A 16849-nucleotide genomic window follows, 5' to 3' on the forward strand; every position below is an offset into this window, starting at 1 on the left:
TTATTCAGGAATCTCACTTCTGGGTATCTACCCAAAGGAAAAGAATTAATTATATAAAAAAGGCACCTGCACTTGTATTTTTATCACAACACTATTAACAGTAGCAAAGATAGGGAATCAACCTAAGTGTCCATTAATAAAAAATAGGATAAAGAAAATGTGAGATATACATACATACATATGTATATTATCTATCTATCTATCATGAAATAATAGCCGTTAAAAAATGAAATGTATTTTGTAGCAGTATGTTTGGAATCAAAGGCCATAATCTAAAGTAACTCAGAAAAATAAAGTCAAATACTGCATGTTCTCATTTATAAGTAGGGACTAAACAATGAGTACATATGGACATACATGGACATTGGAGATTACAAAACGGACATTGGAGATTACAAAAGGTGGGAGGCTGGTGGAGGATGAGGGTTGAAAAATAGCCCATTAGATACAAAGTTTGTGATGTGGTTGCTTGGTTCATTAAAATCCCAGACTTTACCACTACACAATATATGCATGTAAGAAGCCTTCACTTGTACACCCTAAACATATAACAGTAAAACATAACTTTTTAAAAAGAGTGTGAGATCCATTTATAAAGGACACACTTTCTCATCCAATGTAAGGTGTCTAAAGAGAAGATTCACCTGAGTCTTGATCTGATGAATCTTCAGACAGAGTAATTGCCCCTGATTTCTACCTGCTCACACCTGGTGCTTACACTCTGCTCCAAAGAGCTTGATATTTTCTCATTAACATCATATTATTACAATCACTGCTGTCACTTTCACTATTATCATTTTTGTCAACACCATCACCACTGCTATAACCATTCTGATCATGATCACCATCATTCTACTAATGCTAAGGTCATTACCATCATCATCATCATCATCATCATCACTATGACCACCAGCATCTCCATTATCAACACTGCCACCATCAGCATCACCTCCATTATAACCATAACTGTCACCATTATCATAATCCTCATCATCACCACTATCACTACAACAATCACCATTATCACCACCATCTTCACTATCACTACCAATACCACCATCATCACCACCATTACAATCATCATCCTTATCAACACCCCCATTATCATCACTACTATCATCACCACCATTAACACCATCGCAATCACAAACACCATTATCACCACACATAACATAAACACCATCACCATCACTACCATCAACACCATCAGCATCACAACCATCCTCACCACCATCACCACTATCATCACTACCATCACCCCCATGATTACCATTATTATTGTCACAGTCACCACTACCATCACCAACACCACCAGCACAATCATTGTTCTCACCATCACCACTATCACAAGCATTCTCACCATGACCATCATCACCATCACCACCATCAGTGATATAGTTTGGATGTTTGTCTCCTCCAAATATCATGTTGAAATGTAATTTCCAATGTTGGTAGTGGGACCTAGTGGAAGGTGATTGGATCATGGAAGCAGATCCCTCACGAATGCCTTAGTACCACACCATGGTAATAAGCACATTCTCATATTGAGTTCCTGAGTGATCTGGGTATTTAAAAGAGTGTGGCACTTCCTTCTTTCTCTGTCTTGCCCTCGCTGTTATTATATGACATGCCTGCTCCCATTTCACCTTCCATCACACATGACTGTACATTTCATTAGGCCCTCAGCAGAAATAAATGCTGGAGCCATACTGGTCTAGCCTATACAACCTTGAGGCAATTAAACCTTTTTTCTATATAAATTACACGGCCTCAGGTATTTATGACATATAAAAATGGCCTTATATAATCGTTACTATTACTATTGCCACCACCATCACCATTATCATTACCACTCTCTTCACTATTACAATCACCACCATTACCACCATCATCACCACCATGCGATCATTATCACCTTCACCTTCACCACCATCACCATCACCATCTCCATCTCCACTGTATCCACATCACCATCATCACTATATTTCCACTGTATCCACTGTGTCATTGTCACCGTCATCACACAATCTTCACCACAACTATTAGGTGTCTCTCAACAGTTACTCTGCATTAGACATTGTGCCACACTCTTTATAAACCTCATATGGTTACATCATCACCCTGAGTGTATACATTTATAGAAAAAAATAAGGTGGTAATTGGGTTTGTAACATGATGTAAGAGTGTGTGAACCTGCTTTCTATTCTCAGAACTATCTGCAATCAATAAAAGAGAAGACTCGCTTCATTTCTCAGCTCCCACATTGCTGGACATAGGTCTGATCTAGATATCCACAGTGACATCATCTTGTCCACTGGGCTCCACCCTCAGATTCTGTTTCCTTGGTTCTAAAGTGTTCAGAAAGCTGCATCCCCTGGCACATGAAACCCAGGCATCTTGCCCTCTGTGACCGCCCTCTTGTTTTTGCACACAATGTGGGTTGGCTTCAAAAGAAACTAGACTTCTTAATATTCTGCACATGTATACCTGTCCAGGCTCACAAACATTTGTCTTTATGGAAAGACACCTATACTTTGTGGAAAGTCACCTGTACCTGCCCACTCCTCCCTACGTCTTTGCCTCCCCAAATCCTACCTGTTCCTCAAGTTCAGGTCTGCATAAACGTTATCTATGGATTCCTCTCTGGTCAATGTAGCCAGGTGTGAAACTTTTGAGTTTGATCTCCTACAGCACTTTTATGTTCACTAGAGGCTTTTACCATCCTCCTGTTAGAGTCTTTCTTCTTGTGTATGTATTTCTGTCCCTCACCAGGCCACGAAGTCTTGGAGGACAGCAACTAAGTCTCCTTCTCCATGTGACTTGCCTCTCAGAGATCACTGAGATAATCACAAACAAAACTAAGCTAATAATAATGATAATATTCTCACAATAATATATAATAATCTATATAATTATACAATTATATACAATATAACAATAATCATCATTTCACAATAACTACTTAGTAGTTACAATTAGTGTCTCCATTTTACTGATAAGGAAGCTGAGTCACAGAGAGGTTAAGAACATATTTGAAATGTACGCAGCGTGTAAATGGACAACCAGGATTTTAACCCAGATAGTCTGGTTTCTTGCTCTCGTCATGAGGTTAGATGTTCCAGCAGTCTGCTGTACTCACAACCTTGGACATCTGAGAGATTTTAGGGTGGGACACAGTGAAGATGCTTTTGAGATCAGTGGATGGGGCCCTTTTAACTCCAGGGTCATTGCCCCTTCATATGGAGCTCACACCACATCACAGTCATGTGTCTTGGCCCAGACTCTCCTCCTTTTTGGAATTCCCTTTCCCTGTGTCACTTCATTGATTCCTCTTCATCTTTTGTGATTACCCAGGTATTATATTTTCCATAAAGGTGACTGTCTAGATTGACCTACTCAGAAGCAGAAACAAATACGCAATTGCAAGTGTTTTATTTGGGGGGTAGTCCCAGGAAAGACTACTGAAGCAGTGAGGAAATGAGACAAGGAAGAGAAGTGGTCAACACAGCAAGTGTGAGTTGCCAGGCTACTGCCACGGGCACGTGGGACTCATTTCCACTGGGAACTTCTGGGATATTGCATGGAACATGTCTGCTGGTGTCATTCCATGGGTGAAGAATGTGCAGGGCCATTAGTTCTCTTGCAGTTACTTGTGCCACATGCACAGGAAAATCAGTGCAGATGCTGGCAATTGGAATGTGGGTTGGTAAGTGCTGAGATAGTGAGGACTAACCAAGGGATGTGGGCAGCTTGCCCTTCTCCAGCCCTCTATGTGGGTTTGGTCCCCTTCTCTGTGCTCTCCAGTGCCGTATTCGCTCCTCTGATTTCCGCTTGCCTGTCTACCACCCAGATTTCTATACTGAACATTCATCAAGGCTGGAGGACTTGGCTCTTTCGCTTTCTTTTCTCCAGCACCCAATTTTGTTTCTAGCATAAAATGTATACTCAACAAAGACAGTAGGAGTGATGAAATTAGGCTCATTTTATGAAAAGTCTGAAAAATTTTCATAAATCTTTATTTAGAAACATCAATTTACAGAGAAATTATCTTGAATAATTAAAAGAAAAATATTTTATAAAAGGCAGAAACAAAAAGGAAATTGCTTTGTGTAATTTGGAAGATTACCCCCAAATTTAAAATGCATAAAAAGGAAATGAGAGAGAAAGAAAATGTAATCATTAGCCTGGAGTAAAATAAGGTAGAAATGAAAATGAATCACAGGTGCTACGAAGCTCATTCTCTTCCACTGAACAAGGAATCAGGTAAGAGAGGCAGCCAGTAGCCACGTGTTGGCACCCAGGCAGTCCCAAGTGGGTTCAGGGCAACTTCATCCTTTTGGCATCTTAGTGAATTTGGTACCTGAATGAATGAAACATGTGAGTGATCACCCAGGTACTCTGTCCAGGTGATACTTGACTGCCCAAAGATGGGTAAAATGTTTTTCTGTGTACTTTAAGGAATTTTTAATATCCTGCATTTCATTATACTCCTGTTATGTGGTTTCAGGGTTCCTATGTCCAGGGTGTTCAGGGAAGGGGAGGAGGTGAGCAGGGACAATGTGCGTTCTGAGCTCTGCTTGTGCCTGCCTGGTAGCTGGTAGGTGGGCATTTGTGGTCGTTAGGGCTGTCCCCTGCGTATTTCTGTTTCTTATGAGTGCAAGACAGGATTCACCCCCTTGAGTTTGTTGCAGTCACCCCCTGCTTGAGTCAATATCGTAGAAGAATAAGTGACTTGTGTTCTTTCTAGTCATGCTAGGGAGTGCTGGTGCTCATTGCCTTGGCCCCTCTGTTGTTATGAGGGTGTCTGCATCATCCTGAGGCCCAGAGTGACCACAACGTGGTCCAGAGCCCCCAGCACAGATGTCGTGCATCTGTGGAAATAGCCACAATAATAGAGTGTTATGTTGCCCTCTGAAGTCACTGAGATTTGAGGACTTTTTAAAAATAATCTCAAATTTAGTTTAGATTTAAAAGTTGCATGTGCTGTTTTGCTACCTGGATGTTACTGTGTGACACTGTGGTTTGGAGTTTGAGTGGTACTGTCACCCAGGGAGTTAGCATAGTTCACAACAGGTTGTTTTTCAGCTCCTTCTCCCTTCTTCTCTTTCCCCTCTAATAGTCCCTAGTGTCTATCGGTCCCATCTTTATGTACACAAGTACCCAAGGCTTAGCTCCTACTTGTAAGTCAGAATAAGCAGTGTTTGATTTTCTGTTCCTTTGTTAATTCACTTAGGATAACGGCATCCAGCCTTATTCATTTTACTGCAAATGACATGATTTTATTCTTTTTTATGACTGTGCAGTATCTTGTGGTGTATACGTACCACGTTTTCTTTGTTCAGTCCACTATTGATGGGCATCTAGGTTGATTCCGTGTCTTTGCTACTATAAATAGTGCTGCCATGAACACAGGAGTACATGTATCATTTTGGTTGAATAATTTATTTTCCTTTGGATATAAATCCAGTAAAGGGATTGGTAGGTCAAATGACAGTTCTATTTTAAGTTCTTTGATAAACCTCCAAACTGCTATCCACAGTGGCTGAACTAGTTTACACTTCCACTAACAGTGTGTGAACACTCCCTTTTCTCTGTAGCCTCACAGGCATTTGCTTTTGACTTTTTCATAGGCATTCTGATTGGTGTAAAATGGTATCTCTTGAGAAGTGTCTTCTGAGAAGTGTTTTCTGAGAAGTGTCCTCCCATCCTTCACCTTCTCTTCTCAGTGTCTGTTGTTCCCCTATAGGTGTCCTTTAGTTCATCATTTAGCTCCCACTTATACATGAGAACATGTGGTATTTATTTTTCTGTTCCTATGTTAGTTTGCTAAGGATAAAGGCCTCCAGTTCCATCCATATTCCTGTAAAGGACAAGATCTCATACTTTGCTATGGCTACATAATATTTCATGGTGTATATGTACCAGATTTTCTTTACCCAGTCTATCACAGGTGAGCATTTAGGTTGATTCCATGTCTTTGCTATTGTGATGGTGCTGCAATAAACATATGTGTGCATATGTCTTTATAATAGAATCATTTATATTTTGGGGGGTACATACCCAGCAATGGGATTGCTGGGTCAAATGATATTTCTGTTTTTAGGTCTTTGAGGAATCACCATACTGTCTTCCACAATGGTTGAACTAAGTTTACACTTCTACCAACAGTGTATAAGCATTCCTTTTCCTCCAGAACCTCATCAGCATCTGTCATTTTGTGACTTTTTATAATAGCCATTCTGACTAGTGTGAGATGATATCTCATTGTGGTTTGGTTTTCATTTCTCTAATGATCAGTGATGTTGAGCTTTTTTCATGTGATTGTTGGCTACATATATGTCTTCTTTAGAAAAGTGTCTGTTCATGTCCTTTGCCCACTTTTTAATGAGGTTGTTTGTACTGTAAATTTGTTTAAGTTTCCTGTAGATACTGACTATTAGACTTTTGTTAGGTGCATACTTTGCAAAAATTTTCTCCCATTCTGTAGGTTGTCTCTTCACTCTGTTGGTAGTTTCCTTTGCTGTGCAGAAGCTCCTCAGTTCAATTAGATCCCATTTGCCAATTTTTGCTTTTGTTGCAATTACTTTTGGATTCTTCATCATGAAACTTTTGCCTGTTCCTATGTTCTGAATGGTATTGCTTAGGTTGTCTTCCAGGATTTTTATAGTTTTGAGTTTTACATTTAAGTCTTTAATCTGTCTTGAGTTAATTTTTGTATATGGTATAAGGAAGGGATCCAATTTCAATCTTCTGCATGTGGCTAGCCAATTCTCCCAGCACCATGTATTGAACAGGGAATCCTTTCCCCATTGCTTTTATTTGTCAGATTTGTTAAAAATCAGATCATTGTAGGTGTGCAGCCTTATTTCTGGGTTCTCTGTTCTTTTCCATTGGTCTATGTGTCTGTTTTTGTACCAGTACCGTGCTATTTTGATTACGGTAGACCTGTAGTATAGTTTGAAGTAGGGTACTGTGATGCCTCCAGCTTTGTTATTTTTGCTTAGGATTGCCTTGGCTATTCAGGCTCTTTTTTGATTCCATATGAATTTTAAAATAGGTTTTTTTCTAGTTCTGTGAAGAATGTCAATGGTAGTTTAATAGGAATAGCATAATCTATAAATTGCTTTGGGCAATATGGCCATTTTTATGATATTGATTCTTCTTATCTATGAGCACAGAATATTTTTCCATTTCTTTGTGTCATCTCTGATTTCTTTGAGCAGTTTTTATAGTTATTTTTGTACAGATCTTTCACGTCTCTGGTAAGCTGTATTTCTAGGTATTTTATTTTATTTATTTATTTATTTATTTATTTATTTATGGCAATTGGAATGGGATTACATTCCTGATTTGGCTCTCAGCTTGACAGTTGTTACTGTATAGGAATGTTAGTAATTTTTGCACATTGATTTTGCATCCTGAGACTTTGCTGATGCTGTTCATCAGCTGATGGAGCTTTTGGACTGAGACTATGGGGTTTTCTAGATATAGGATCATGTCAGTCTGCTAACAGAGATAGCTGGACTTCCTCTCTTTCTGTTTGGACGCCTTTTATTTATCTCTATTGCCTGACTGCCCTGGCCAGGGTTTCCTATATTGAATAGGAGTGGTGAGAGAGGGCATCCTTGTTTTGTGCCGGTTTTCAACAAAGACTTGACTTTGCTGTTACACGTGTGATGGGTCTTTTAAAGTCAGCAGACAGATAGGTCTTAGTTTTAAATCAAGCTTGCCACTTTATTCTTTTTAAATGGATGTTTACACTATTTACATTCAAGTTTAATACTGATATGTGATGTTTTGATCCTATTGTGAAGTGATTAGTTGGTTGCTTTGTAGTTTCTATTACACGGTTTCTTTATAGGATCTGAGAACTTCGTTCTGAAGTTTTTGTGGTAGCAGGAATCATTTCTTTTATTTCCATGTCACTCCCTTAAGGATGTCTTGTCAAGCTGATCTAGGGGTAACAAATTCCCTTAGCACTTGTTGGTCAGAAAAAGATTTTATTTCTCCTTCACTTATGAAGCTAAGTTTAGTGGAATATAAAATTCTTAACTGGAATTTCCTTTCTTTAAGATTGCTGAAAATAGGCCCCCAATCTCTCCTGGCTTATAAGGTTCCTGCTGAGACGTCTTCTGTTAGCTGTTAGAGTTTCCTTTGTATATAATCTGAACTTTTTCTCTAGCTGCCTTTAAGATTTTTTCTCTAGCATTGACCTCTGGTGACTATATGCCTTTGTGATGTCTATTTTTTGTAGTACCTCACTGGTGTTCTCTGAAGTTCTCGTATCTGGATGTCTACCTCTCTAGAAAATTAGGGAAATTTCCTTGAATTATTCTCTCAAATATGCTTTGACTACTGTAGATACTTGATGTAAGTGGAATCACAGAATATTTGTCCTTTTCTTGTGTAACTTATTTTACTTGGCATAATGTCCTCAAGATTCACTCATGTTGTAATATGTGTCAGAACTATTTTCCTTTTTAAAGCTGAATAATATTTCATTATCTGAATTTATCATATTTTGGTTATCCATTTATCTATTGATGAACACTGGAGTTGCTTCTACCTTTTGCCAATAGCGAATAATGTTATTATATCAAGTGCATTACCATAAGAAGTATTGCTGCCCATTTTCTTTTTTAGGAACAGCAGAGTGGGATTTTTTTCTTTATTAATTCTAACTGGTTTTTAAAAGTATCTAGGAAAACTATTGATGTTTAAATTTTGCCGTGGATTCAGCCATGTTGCCAAACACCTACATTGATTTTCATAATATTTAAGTTGATTCTTCTGAGTTTGCTAGACATTTGAGAAAATCTTCTACAAACAAGAATAATTGTATCTTTTTCTTTTCCACACTTACAGCTAAATCAAGTATACACCTGTTTGTTTTATTTATTGAAGGTCATGATGTGTGTCATTTTACTCTAGGATTTAGCACCACGCAAAGCACCTAAGAGCTGGTTAACAAGCATTTGCTAAGTGACTCTTTGTGTCTCACTTTGGGGCATGCAGAATGTTGCCAGGTGTCACCAATTTTTTTCTCTCTATTGTGAGTATATTTTAACAACCAAAAATTATGTAACACCATTCAGAGCTCAAAGTCCCTTTTCAAAAACACTCTTTCATTTTTTTATTATATAACCATATGCAGTAATCATTATAATTATCCCCATTGTACGGATGAGTTAACTGAGTCTCAGAGAGATTACATCCCTTGCGGTCTCACTAGAGGCTGCATTGCTCAGGTGTCTCCTCACTAGCAAGACTCATTCTCTCAGCTCTGGGGGGAGGGGGGGTGTCCACTGATTGCTCACAGCTGAGTCCTTCAATGGGGATTGATCTGAGTCAAAGGTAGACGCTTTGCCTAAGCTCATGCCCTCCCCACCCCCGAAACTGCCTATTTTGAATAAAAGGCCTAAAAGTGGGTACCAGGCCTGACTTGTTTGCACCAATATGAAACAACTCTGAGGCCATCCCAGCTTTAGAGCTTTAGAGCTCTCTATGGGGCTGGCGGTGGCTTCTGCTGAGCCGCACCCCAGCCCGACTTCTCCCTCTGCCCCGCCCCTCGCCGCTGCCTCCCTTGTACTCTTTACAATGAGACCCTTGCCCATGAATCTCCATTTCAGCATCTGTTTCCAGGACACCCTAACTAAGAGGGTAGTGGAGGCAGGACTCACAATACAAGATACTCTGCCATTTTAGCTACAGTGGGCGTTAGGTCTGTGAACCTTTGGGAAACTCTCACCCAGGAGACTCAACGTAACCCATCGTGGGATGATCCCCATTTTCTCAGAGCTGAGACTTGCTTAAGGAAAAATGTCTTATCTGGAAAGTTACCTGTTTTCCAAAAGCCAGGGCTATTTTGCCCTCTTTTATCCTCAGTGAATTGAATACTAAAGTGTCCATTCGTGTTGGACTTGGTGAAATATTTTCACTTATCTAATGTTCTTTGATTCATCTGATGAGGAAGGCTGGGCAAATTACCCCTTGTAATTTTGAGGAAATAAGTAGGAAGGAAGTTAGGGACAAGATGCCAGGTCATGTAATTTTCAGTCAAATTTTGATTCCATTGCACAATAAGCTTCATTTGCTACTCTGGCTCTGAGACTGACATTTAGGGTGTGTTGGCTCCATCACTCCTAGAAACATCCTAGCTACAGGTAGCAAGAGTCCTGAGAAATAATGGCTACACCTCCCATGAAGACAACATCCATTTACCAACAGCTGTGGGGGTGGTGTTCATAGAGTTGGTGCAGCGTCCTCAGCAGGGGCCCCGGTAGTTTCCTTCCATCTTCTCCATCATTCACTGGGCTCTTGTTCTTGGGCACATTGCTCATGAGTGAAAGGTGAACACCATAGCCCAAGGCATCCTGTCCCACAGTACAGTGTCCAAAGATAAGGGGTAGGAGCAAAAGGCAGTCCTAGTGCTGGCAGGAGGAAGGGAGAGAGAAAGAGAAAGAGAGAGAGAGAGACTCTCCCCAGGATTTCACCCTTTTTATTCAATATAGACCGTTTTTAGTAGTGACCTGGCTGACCGCTCAGATTTCATTGGTTGCCAGTTCCAACCAATAACATCTGAGATATCCCTAGGGGTGAAGAAGGCTTGGAAGTTCATTGCCTGATACTTTCAGTCTTTGCATTTGGGTTCAGGCAGGGGGAAGGGATTTGGAACTGGCTGGTCAGGTTTCCAGGACAAAGTTTCTTAATATTAAGACTCTATCAAGAGCTTGCAGAAACTTCATTGTACCATGAAGCTTATGAATGTGTTTGTGTAGGAGTGTGCATACATGCACATACGCATGCGCAAACATTCATTTCTACAACTGTCATCAGATTTGTAATGGATTCAATGACTGCACATTACTCTAATATTGAGGTATAGGTACTGAGATGTAAATGAAATGCCATGAGTTTTCACTGAATGAAATGCAGACCAACATCTTCATATTTAGATGTACATTACTTTCTAGTGAACTGGGCAGCAGGCTACCTCCCCCTTACATTCAACAGATGCAGAATATAGGAGACTGAAAGAGGATGAAATGAGCACTCTAAAGCCAAGCCAAAGCCCACCTGCTAATCACAGTCATTGAGTCCACAGCAGTGATGAGCTCTCTGATGGAAATGGCACAATAGGGAATGTGAACTAAGACACCCTCACTTCCCCCAGGAGCTCACAGTGTAGCTGAGAGAAGATCTAATCCAGAAACGTTCAGTCCCACACAATAAAAACAAGGAGAAATGCATTGAATACTAAAAGGCTGTTATAATTCAGAGAGCATGTAGAAACACATGCTAAAAATCAACTCATGATTAATTCATAGCTAATGTGCTATTAAACATATGCAGGCATATCAACCACACCAATAGGACAATCAGGCATAGCATTTGTTATTTTAAAATAAAATTATAGAGATAATCCAGTGAAAAATAACCTATAATCTCATGACTCAAACACCATGGCTGACATTTAAAACATTTAGAAAAAACACAAGCACATTATTATAGTATTTAATGGAAAAGAGATATTCAAAATTTAAAAAAAAGGGAAAAGTCAAAAGCACGCATCTTCCTACCCAGGCTAATATCTATAAAGATATCCACTGCTAATAACCCCTTATGCTTTGCTTTCTTCCAGGAAAAATGCAAATGGTAGTTTGTTTTTCTTGTCTTCTCCTTGGTCTCTCTTTCTCTCTCTCTCTGTTAGATGTGTATGCATATATACATGTATACATGCTTGTATACGTATCTATATATGATATGAGTTCTTCCCAAAGCTCTTTTTGCCTCTGAATGTTAGTGTTGATGATGTAATATCTGGAGCTTTCTCAAACTTCCTGCTACCAGCTCAAGGTTGAAGCATCATCAATGGAGAGGTAAGGCTGACAGAATCCCAGGGAGGAAGAGCTGGATGCCGGGAGTTCTGTTTCTGGAGCTTGTCTCACCCAAGGGCTTCTTCTCATGAGAAGTAAAGCATTCCCTTTGCATTCAAGACATTTTAATTGGGAACTTTGTTTACATGCAGCTGAAGGCCTCTCACCAGGCACTGATGCCCGTACAGGTTTCTTCTGCATGAGTTTCTCCTTCCCTCACCTCTTCTCCAGGTCTTCTTCTACTTTTGTGGCTGGTGGCTTTACCTCTTCCCTCATATCCCCTCTGCCCACCCACTATGCAAGAATACTGGAGTCTGCCCATGTTATTGTCAGAGGGGATTTTCCAGGAAGCTAATGGTATTTAAGTGCAGGGCTCCGCAGTTATTTAAGTGCATTGCCTTTGTTTACTCTGACTTTCTCTTTCCCATTCTCTTCCTGCATGCTGTGTGGGTGGACACAGGCATTTTGCTATCTGGCTAAGAGGAAGCTGAGCTGAGATGCATTCAACCTGGGGTGAGGGGAACACACTCCTGTGGTTCTCATTCATTCCTGAGGATAGTTACGTTGTCTCTAGAGATCCTGTTGTGAAAGTGGCCCCAGCCCTGGCCCCACCATCCGCCTAGGATTTGACCCAAAGCAGCAGGGACAGAGGTGGTTCCTGGATCACAACAGTTTCCAGCACTGCATATGGGAAATCTGTGATCAGTGCAGAGGAAACAAGGTTTGCAATGTGCAAGGTTTGCAATTTTCCACTGTGTGGAAAATTATTCCCAGCAGAAACATGGAAATTATAAGTGGATAATTTGGTTCTTTTTGACACCTAGTCAAAAATGGAAGTTTTCTCCTGTTGGAAATATACTCATCAATATGGTATATACAATCATTGGTGCACCATGCAGTTGTTTTTATTTTTGATGGGAATTGGATGAGAAAGACATCTTGATTTTAAACATCTGTAGAGCATAGACTTGTGTGGTGAAACTGCCCACAGCAAAGACACACAGGTGTGAATGGCACAGACAGGAGGCACGGGGCTGACTTCCCTCCCCTCTTACCCTGATGACCTCTCCCAGCTACAGCCAACACAGATATAAAATTGACCAGCAGCGAGACAGCCTGAAGAAATACTTGTTTCAGGAGAAACTCCTCCTGCATGTTCAATGAGCTAATCAATATAGCACAAAATGATACATTTGCACAATTGTGAATCTCAGAACAACAGTGACACATTAAAATTGCTGTGATAGGGAGCACTGTCAATAGCAAAAGTCCTTATGATCATCAATCAAGAAAACTTAGAAAGAACTAAAATCTTAGAGATCACTATGAAAGGAAACTGGAAGAGGCTTTTCCAAATTTGATGACAATCAGACAAAGTTTGAGTTATAAATTAGAAAGAAGTTATGTTATGCACCATCAGTTTTACAAAATGATACAACACCTCAGTGGAAAGACTGGCTTATCCTTCTGCTATATTCATACACAATTCTGCTGTAAATTCAGTGTCTTACGATGGGGCAAATAGGGATTCATTAATTGAAGACGAAAATATAAGAAGAAATTATTACAGCATTCTGTCACGTATGAATTAATAAAATATTATATTAATAAGGTTGGGCATGGTGACTCATGACTATAATCCCAGCACTTTGGGAGGCCGAGGCGGGCGGATCACGAGGTCAGGAGATCGAGACCATCCTGGACAACATCATGAAACCCTGTCTCTGCTAAAAATACAATTAGCCACATTTGGTGGCACACGCCTGTAATCCCAGCTGCTTGGGAGGCTGAGGCAGGGAAATTGCTTGAACCCAGGAGGCGGAGGTTGCAGTGAGCCAAGATCATACTACTACACTCCAGCCTGGGCAACAGTGAGACTCCATTTCAAAAAAGAAAAGAAAAGAAAAGAAAAAAATAAAATACTACATGAATAAGTCAAAATAGCATGGATTAAGATGGATGGACAGATGGACTGATGGTAACAAAGTCAGTGGCATCATGAGCAGGAAACAATGTTTCTTTCAAACTGCAGCTTTGAAATGTCAAACAGCCTCTTTCTCTGTTGACTACCCCATTTCCTCTCAGTAGAAGACCTTGCTCTGTAGAATCAAGGGGAAGTCAGAATTTTTGCCTGTCAGTAAGAACATCCCGCTGCCTGCAGGATGTAGATTGACCTTCACATAGAGGTACAGAATTTTAGAGAAGGGGTTTCCGGACAGAACCTTTCTCATCTGGCTGAACTTTATGGGTTCTGAGGACATAGGAACTGGGTGCATTCTGCAGTCCGGAGCAGACACTGGCTCCTTTCCACAGAGGCCTTCTGAGTGTATCAACACAGCCTCAAAATCCCTTTCCCCAGTCCTATATATTTTCCTTTATTTGGCGAGTTTTCCTGGGTTCCTTCAGTGTAACTGTCATTTTTCTGGATTTTGTAATTTTTGTAGTAGTATTTTAAAATGTGTAATTTTCTATTATTTCTTTTCTCTTCCTAAATAAATGTTACTTTTTGTGCTTAGTTCATATTGGTAATATTGTGCTATGCTTCCTACAGAGAGCACCTATATTGTATGAGCCTCGGGCCCCGCAGCACCTGGTCTGCCTGTGGTCGTGCAAGCGTCCATCTCCCCAAGGAAAGACTGCACAGTCTCGTGCTTCCCAGGCCTCCAACACACTCACCCCTCCTTCGAGTGATTTTTCTGTGCTGGATGACGGGTTTCTAACCACTGCAGTTTCTGTCTTTTACCACTGATCTGTGATATTTTTGCTAAAGGAATTCTTAGAAGAGACAACATATTTCCAAATATGACTTAATTGGGAGTCTCCTTAACACTGCTCCAAAGACCTCGTGGCTTCAGAACACAGCTCAGTGCTCACCTCCTGGCCCAGAAGATGTACTTGCTCTCTCTTGGCCTCCCTGTCCCCTCCTCTGCTACAGGGGCACATTCTGGACCCTCTGCTATAAGGACTTGCAAGCAGCCCCTCACATCTGCCACTGGGAACTTCTGCAGCTGTGTCTTAGCTGCCTAATCTTTCTCTGTAGAAGTGTTCATCTCCCTGTGACAGAGGGACGGCTGTGAAAGCCCAGCACGAGGCCTTGTCTTCTCTTCCGAAGCCTGGAATAATTATTCCAGTCTTCAAGGGTCATACGTAGCATCAAGCTTATTACATCTGCTATCAGTCATTCACTACCAAGGAGTCAGTTAGGCATTGGCGAATCAGACTCAATACTAAGAGAAAGAGAAACGTCCTCTGTGGTGAGGTCTAAACATATTTGGGCTTTACGATGTCTTTTCTGTGTGTGTGTGTGTGTGTGTGTGTATTTAAAGTGAGATTCATTTTGTGTCCCATGTCTGGTGGCAATATTATTAAGGATAATAATATTAATCAGCATTCAAAACTTTCCATTATTTGTCAGGTGATCACTGTGTGAGTTTATTTTTGTTCAGGGAGTCAGGAGTGAATGATAGGTGAGGCCTTTGACTCTGACCTCTGATGTTTGTCCCATGTAACTTCAGCAGCTAGTCATCCTCTAAGCACCAGGTTCCACGTTTCTCCAAACAGGGAAAGCCATGCTGCCTGCTTCACTGGTAAGAGTAGATGAGATGATGGATACAGAACCCCAGCTGTCCTGTGGGCACATCGTCCATGCTCGCTTGGAGGCTGGTGTTATTTCTCATGCTCAGATGTTGCTTGTAGAAGTCAAGCATATTATTTAAACAACATTTCATTTACTTTAATATACACTGTAACTAAGGTTATAATTTTACATGTCTTGGGAAATACTGTTCAGTGCAAGGAAGCTCCCTGCATTCCCAGCATGGAAACTAATTTTCCCAATACCATACAGCAAGTCAGGATGAGCATCTCCATCACTGGTCAGCCTCATGCCTTCTTCCACTTCTGTGCAAAGAATTCAGGTAGCCATTGTAGTAATCCTGATAACTGTGATTAAATCATTCTAGTTAATAGAGAGGCTCGCCAGGACAACATCACCAAGTGCCAGAGTGGGAGGAGGGTCTGAAGAGAAAAAAGATGAAGGAATTAACTGGGGTCAAGGCCATAGAATGGCAGCATTTTCAGGTGTAGGTGGGTTTGAACTGGAGGCCTAGAGGAGATGCTGCCTTTGAGGCCATTGTCTGTCTTGACAAAGTGTCATTGTGTTCTGATGTTTTGTGTTTTCAAATTCTAACCCAGTAGGATGTGATTAATAACTGGCCATATCACCAGTATCAGGGCTGAACAATATGGTATTTTATTTTTATTCAGCTCTAATCCAAGGCTACCTTCACTTGGACATCAATATCTAATTTGTTCAATGGTGGTGTGTTTGACTTTGGCAGTTCTTTTCCTCTCATAGAGAAATAAGCAATCTTCAAAGAAGCTTTTAAATACTTCAAGATTCCTTATTTCAGTTCACATTGGGCCACTAAATTAATGAATCATGATTAGGAATATGCATTTCTCCTTGCTTGAGTTCATCTGTAGCTTTGTGAATGGGGTTTTACCCCTTCATTGCAGGGTGTTAGTGAAGAAAGGGTCAGCACGTGATATCAATCTGGACATTAATTTGAAGACTTGCTTAGGAAGATATCAACAACGGTGTTTCTTTAGATGAAACATAAAGATACTTACTTTAAATTGTTCCAGTTAATGAATGATTCCAGTTATAGTCAATACGAATTATGATATAAATTGAATGCCAATAAATTCTAGAAATTGTTCCACTATTTTACATGTGAGTAACACATGAGAACCAGAAACTGCCTTTAAAAATTTAGTTATGAAGCCCACTGGCTTCACCAGAGGCATGTTTCAGAAGCTGCATAAATGAGTATTTCTGTTTGGGACATTTAGGGTTCAGAGAAACAATTTACTAACTAGTTGTTGTGATGGCTGCCATTACTCTTTGGGTTTTAATTTTCTGAATCAGTCCTAAACAGGTCGATCATTTCTTCCTAAATCGTTGGCCTATA

This window comes from Trachypithecus francoisi, unplaced genomic scaffold (genome assembly GCF_009764315.1).
Source record: "Trachypithecus francoisi isolate TF-2019V2 unplaced genomic scaffold, Tfra_2.0 Lachesis_group21, whole genome shotgun sequence".
NCBI classification, from domain to species: Eukaryota; Metazoa; Chordata; class Mammalia; order Primates; family Cercopithecidae; genus Trachypithecus; species Trachypithecus francoisi.